The sequence below is a fragment of the Pseudoliparis swirei genome, chromosome 9 (genome assembly GCF_029220125.1).
Source record: "Pseudoliparis swirei isolate HS2019 ecotype Mariana Trench chromosome 9, NWPU_hadal_v1, whole genome shotgun sequence".
In the NCBI taxonomy this organism is placed as follows: domain Eukaryota; kingdom Metazoa; phylum Chordata; class Actinopteri; order Perciformes; family Liparidae; genus Pseudoliparis; species Pseudoliparis swirei.
The window spans coordinates 29,191,073-29,198,141 of record NC_079396.1 but is presented as its reverse complement, the minus strand read 5'-3'; positions in this window follow the sequence as shown (position 1 = coordinate 29,198,141).

Here is a 7,069-nt window from a genome sequence, read left to right as displayed (position 1 = left end):
GCCCCTGGATCACAGACAGGTAACAGGAAGTGGAGCGAACATTCAAAGAGGAGGAGCTATTGTCTCTGGACTTGTTGCTCAGTGTTGATGAAACTGAGATGAACGGCGTCATTATTCAGAGTCAATGACGTAAATCATCACAAAGTTGAAAGGAGAGCTCGGCGAAGTCAAATCAAGCCGAGTATGCGCTAACGCGAGCTAACGCGAACTAACGCGAACTAACGCGAGCTAACGCTGCTCCATTGCCTTCTGTGTTATGGAGCTAACTAGCTCGTGAATAGCTAGCGTCATGTTAAAGCATTTAATCGCAAGGCATTGGGTGTAGATTTGAAAATGTGTGGTAGGCTACAGATCTCTGATGTGAGGTCAAAGGTCAGGGATGTCTGTGTACAGATTGTGAAGCCCTCTGAGGCACATTTGTAATTTGTGAAAATAGGATCTATAAAATAAACTGAACTGAATATTTAGGAAACAGTTTTCCAGGTTAAACCCGAAGGAGAGAGGCCCCGCCCCCAGGGCCCTCAGTGTGTGAGTCTGGTCACCAACACACTCCAGGCCCTCAGTGTGTGAGCCGGTTCATCTTCACTGTGAGGTGACGTTGCCGCTGCTCCTCCTGGATCAGAACCATCTGGACCTTCAGGATCAAACTGATCCAGATTCCCACTCCAGTTGGTCGTCCTCCACCTCGTGTTTAATCCAGATCAAAGGCAGGACTGGATTACCAAATCTGATCCTGAATCTTCACCAATGAACCTTACATGAGGTATTATTGTGCTGTGTTCCTCCTGAGGCACAACAGGCTGCTCCCCGCAGCGAAACAAGCGCTCCGGACCAGAGGAGGAGACACAGCTGGGTCATGATGAACAAAAACAAACACACCCCTGTTAAGGAGCTGCTGATCCTGTAGAGACAGATAGACAGGGTGACCAAAACAAACGCCCCCCGGGTCTTCAGCTTGTATGTATGAATCAAACCCACCCACAGTCAGACATACTTAAAACAAGCCCCCCCCCCCCACACTGAGGAAGAAAGAGGAACAACAAATCAAACACACCCTGTCGGTGCTTAGAGAACGATAAACTCCACCCGTCACTGAGGCTAACAGACACAACAAACACGTCAACACATGAGGAAAACAAACGCACCCAGTTATCGTCAAGCAGGGGAGGAGATACACTACAGGCTGACCTCTAACACACACACACACACACAGACACACACACATACACACACACACACACACACACACATACACACAGACATATACACACATACACACACACAGACATATACACACATACACACACACAGACACACACACATACACACACACAGACACACACACACACACACACACACACACACACACACACATATACACACACACATATATACACACATACACACACACATACAGACACACACACACACATACACACACACACACACACACACACACACACACATACACACACAGACACATACACACACACACATACACACACACACACATACACACACACACACACACACACACACACACACAGACACACACACATACACACACATAGATACACACACACACACACATACACACACACACACATACACACACACACACACACACACACACACACACACACACACACACACACACACATATACACACACACACACACATACACACACACACACACATATACACACACACACACACACATACACACACACACACACACACACACACACACACACACATACACACACACACACACACCCCTCCCCCAGAGCAGCAGTGAGCGACCCAGTGACCCAAACAGAGACAAGCTCACTCATCCATCCCCCAGGACGAGAGAGAGAGAGAGAGAGAGAGAGAGAGTGTGTGTGTGTGTGTGTGTGTGTGTGTGTCTGTGTGTGTGTGTGTCTCTGTGTGTGTGTGTGTCTGTGTGTGTGTGTATGTGTGTGTGTCTGTGTGTCCTTTACGTGTCTATAAACAGAATTCAGCTGTTTATCAGGTTTAAAAACAACGTTTTATATTACGGAGATGTGAAGCTGTAAGCTGGAATCATATATATACTGTGTGTGTATATATAATATATATATATATTAAGGAAATATATATATATACTGTATATATATACAGTATATATATACACTGTATATATACACACATATATATATACTGTGTGTGTATATATATATATATATATTAAGGAAATATATATACTGTGTATATATATATATACTGTATATATATACAGTATATATATACTGTATATATACACACATATATATATATACTGTGTGTATATATATATACTGTATATATATACAGTATATATATATATACATATATATACACACATATATATGTATATATTTATATATACAGTATATATATGTGTATATATATATATTAAGGAAATATATATATATATATATATACTGTATATATACACACATATATATATATACTGTGTGTATATATATATATACTGTATATATATACAGTATATATATATATACTGTATATATACACACATATATATATATATACTGTATATATATACAGTATATATATGTGTGTGTATATATATATATTAAGGAAATATATATATATATATATATACAGTGTATGTATATATATACAGTATATATATATGTGTATATATATATATATTAAGGAAATATATATATATGTGTGTATATACAGTATACATATATATACTGTGTATATATATACTGTATATATATATATGTGTGTATATACAGTATACATATATATACTGTATATATATATATACAGTATATATATACAGTATATATATATATATACAGTATGACTTGTGACTTCACGTCTCATGGGGTCATCGGACCCTATGAGACGGCATAGATCCTATCTGCTGATGGCGGCTGTAGCTCAGTGGGGTAAGAGGGCCATCCTGCAACCCCAAGGTTGTCGGTTCGATCCCTGCTCTCCCCATTAGTTGCAAGTCGAAGTGTCCTTGAGCAAGGCACTGAACCCCCAGTTGCTTCCCGGGCGCATCACTGCAGCCCACTGCTCCTTAATAACTAAGGATGGGTTAAATGCAGAGAACTAATTTCCCCTTGGGGATTAATAAAGTATATATCTTATCTTATCATCGAGGTCTGGGTCGTGGAATTCCTGCTACTGACTACGCCACTGTCCTGTTGAGACTCCGCCCACTGTTGAGACTCCGCCCACTCCTCCTCCCCACCGCCATCTGCCTGATGGATCGTGGAGGTCTCCATCGTGGAATATGCCTACTATGAACTATTCATCCACTCTGTCATATTCATTGAATGTATTTTAACTCTAAATCTGTCCTTCTGTACACATTACATCTATTGTTCTGTCCATCTGGAGAGGGATCCTCCTCTGTTCTCTCCTCAAGGGTTCTGACCTTGTTCCCCCTGAAGGGTTATTTGGGAGTTGTTCCTGATCCGATGTGAGGTCAAAGGTCAAAGGTCAGGGATGTCTATGTGTACAGATTGTAAAGCACTCCGAGACTAATTTGTAATTTGTGAAATTGGGCTATACAAATAAGCTGAATTGAATTGAATACATATACACATACTGTATATATATGTACATATTTATATGTGTATATATATGTACTTATTTATATATATATATATATATGTATATATACATAATATATATATACTGTATATATTATGTTTATAAACTTTATATACATGAATGTGTTCTACGTGTGTTATGAGGACATGAATGTGTTCTACGTGTGTTATGAGGACATGAATGTGTTCTACGTGTGTTATGAGGACATGAATGTGTTCTACGTGTTTTATGAGGACATGAATGTGTTCTACATGTGTTATGAGGACATGAATGTGTTCTACGTGTGTTATGAGGACATGAATGTGTTCTACGTGTGTTATGAGGACATGAATGTGTTCTACATGTGTTGAGGACATGAATGTGTTCTACATGTGTTATGAGGACATGAATGTGTTCTACGTGTGTTATGAGGACATGAATGTGTTCTACGTGTTTTATGAGGACATGAATGTGTTCTACGTGTGTTATGAGGACATGAATGTGTTCTACGTGTGTTATGAGGACATGAATGTGTTCTACGTGTTTTATGAGGACATGAATGTGTTCTACGTGTTTTATGAGGACATGAATGTGTTCTACATGTGTTATGAGGACATGAATGTGTTCCACATGTTTTATGAGGACGTGAATGTGTTCCACGTGTGTTATGAGGACATGAATGTGTTCTACGTGTGTTATGAGGACATGAATGTGTTCTACGTGTGTTATGAGGACATGAATGTGTTCTACATGTGTTATGAGGACATGAATGTGTTCTACGTGTTTTATGAGGACATGAATGTGTTCTACGTGTGTTATGAGGACATGAATGTGTTCTACGTGTGTTGAGGACATGAATGTGTTCTACATGTGTTATGAGGACATGAATGTGTTCTACGTGTGTTATGAGGACATGAATGTGTGCTACGTGTTTTATGAGGACATGAATGTGTTCTACGTGTGTTATGAGGACATGAATGTGTTCTACGTGTGTTATGAGGACATGAATGTGTTCTACGTGTGTTGAGGACATGAATGTGTTCTCCGTGTGTTATGAGGACATGAATGTGTTCTACATGTGTTATGAGGACATGAATGTGTTCTACGTGTGTTATGAGGACATGAATGTGTTCTACGTGTGTTATGAGGACATGAATGTGTTCCACGTGTGTTATGAGGACATGAATGTGTTCCACGTGTGTTATGAGGACATGAATGTGTTCCACGTGTGTTATGAGGACATGAATGTGTTCTACGTGTGTTATGAGGACATGAATGTGTTCTACGTGTGTTATGAGGACATGAATGTGTTCTACGTGTGTTATGAGGACATGAATGTGTTCTACGTGTGTTGAGGACATGAATGTGTTCTCCGTGTGTTATGAGGACATGAATGTGTTCCACGTGTGTTATGAGGACATGAATGTGTTCTACGTGTGTTATGAGGACATGAATGTGTTCTACATGTGTTATGAGGACATGAATGTGTTCTACATGTGTTGAGGACATGAATGTGTTCTACGTGTGTTATGAGGACATGAATGTGTTCTACGTGTGTTATGAGGACATGAATGTGTTCTACGTGTGTTATGAGGACATGAATGTGTTCTACGTGTGTTATGAGGACATGAATGTGTTCTACATGTGTTGATGACATGAATGTGTTCTACGTGTGTTATGAGGACATGAATGTGTTCTACGTGTGTTATGAGGACATGAATGTGTTCTACGTGTGTTATGAGGACATGAATGTGTTCCACGTGTGTTATGAGGACATGAATGTGTTCTACGTGTGTTATGAGGACATGAATGTGTTCTACGTGTGTTATGAGGACATGAATGTGTTCTACATGTGTTGAGGACATGAATGTGTTCTACGTGTGTTATGAGGACATGAATGTGTTCTACGTGTGTTATGAGGACATGAATGTGTTCTACGTGTGTTATGAGGACATGAATGTGTTCCACGTGTGTTATGAGGACATGAATGTGTTCTACGTGTGTTATGAGGACATGAATGTGTTCTACGTGTGTTATTTGTTTATTTGTTTATTTATTGGATCCCCATTAGCTGACGCCTTAGCGACTGCTAATCTTCTTGGGGTCCACAGAAAGGACAAAATACAATACATACAAAACATATCGTGAATCCAACAGTTAAAAATAGTACAACAAAGTAAAAGAAAAAGAAAAAATAGTGCAGTCAGTTGCTCAGTACAGTTAAAGGATAAGATATATGTTATGTTGTGCAGATCAACTTAAGTCATACAAAGAATAAGAAAAGGAAAATCAGATGACTAAAAAGCAATAGAATACGTCAAGTGGTGAATGTTCTTAGGTGCGCCTTTAATTGTTTTTTGAATGATAAATTGTTACTCATGTGAGTTAAACGAGGAGGCAGTAGGTTCCAAGCGGTAATTGCACGATAGATCACAGTACGTTTGAGGAGGTTAGTTCTTGGGGTTGGCGGTATCAATTGACCTAAACTAGCATTCCTAGTGTTATGTTTATGTCTGTTAAATGTGTATTGTAACTGATTGAAGAAATATACCGGTGTCTGATTAAATACTACTTTCCTGAAAAACATGAGAAGACAAAAGTGAAGTTGAGTTTCAACTGAGAACCATGACAGGCGAGATGCATATATGCAGTATTAGTTCTAATTGAACACTGGAGTGCTAATCTGGCAGCTCTGTTTTGAACCATTTGTAGTTTGTGTATGTCCTTCTTAGCAGCCACTGCCCATATGAATGGACAGTACATCAGATGACAAAAGACCAGTGAGTGTAACACCTGACAAACAACAGGGAGAGTTAAATAAGCAAAACACTTTCTGGTCATAGCTATACCCCTTCCCCTCTTAGTGACAATGCTGTTGATGTGCTCAGACCACGACAACTCTTCATCCAACACTACACCCAGTAGTTTGACCTTCTGGACCTGTTCTATCGCTGAGCCAGACATCGACAGGTGAAGCTGTGTGTCACCGTGAAGTGTATTCCTAGAGCCAAACAAAATGCATTTAGTTTTAGAAATGTTTAGGGCTAGCTTATTCACTTTCACCCAATCAGACACTCTCTCCAGATCCTGATTCAAAATGGTAGCAAGTTCCAGTTTGTTTGAAGAATTGCTGTCCAGTGTTGTGTCATCAGCATACATGACCATGTTGGAATTTTTAATTGACAAAGGGAGGTCATTTGTGAAAAGAGTAAAGGGCCCAAGCAGCTCCCCTGTGGAACCCCACAGCTGACATGTCTACAGTCTGATAAACTGCCATTATAAAAGACTCTGAGATCTCTCAGAGAGATAGCTAACCATCCAAGAGAGTGCAGTTCTGCTGAATCCATAACTTTCAAGTTTTGTAATCATAATGTCATGATCAATTACATCAAATGCAGCACTAAAGTCAAGCAAGACTGTGCCATATTTTCTTATTGTCCATCTGTATCAGCCAATCATCAGTTAGCTGGGCAAGGGCAGTAGCTG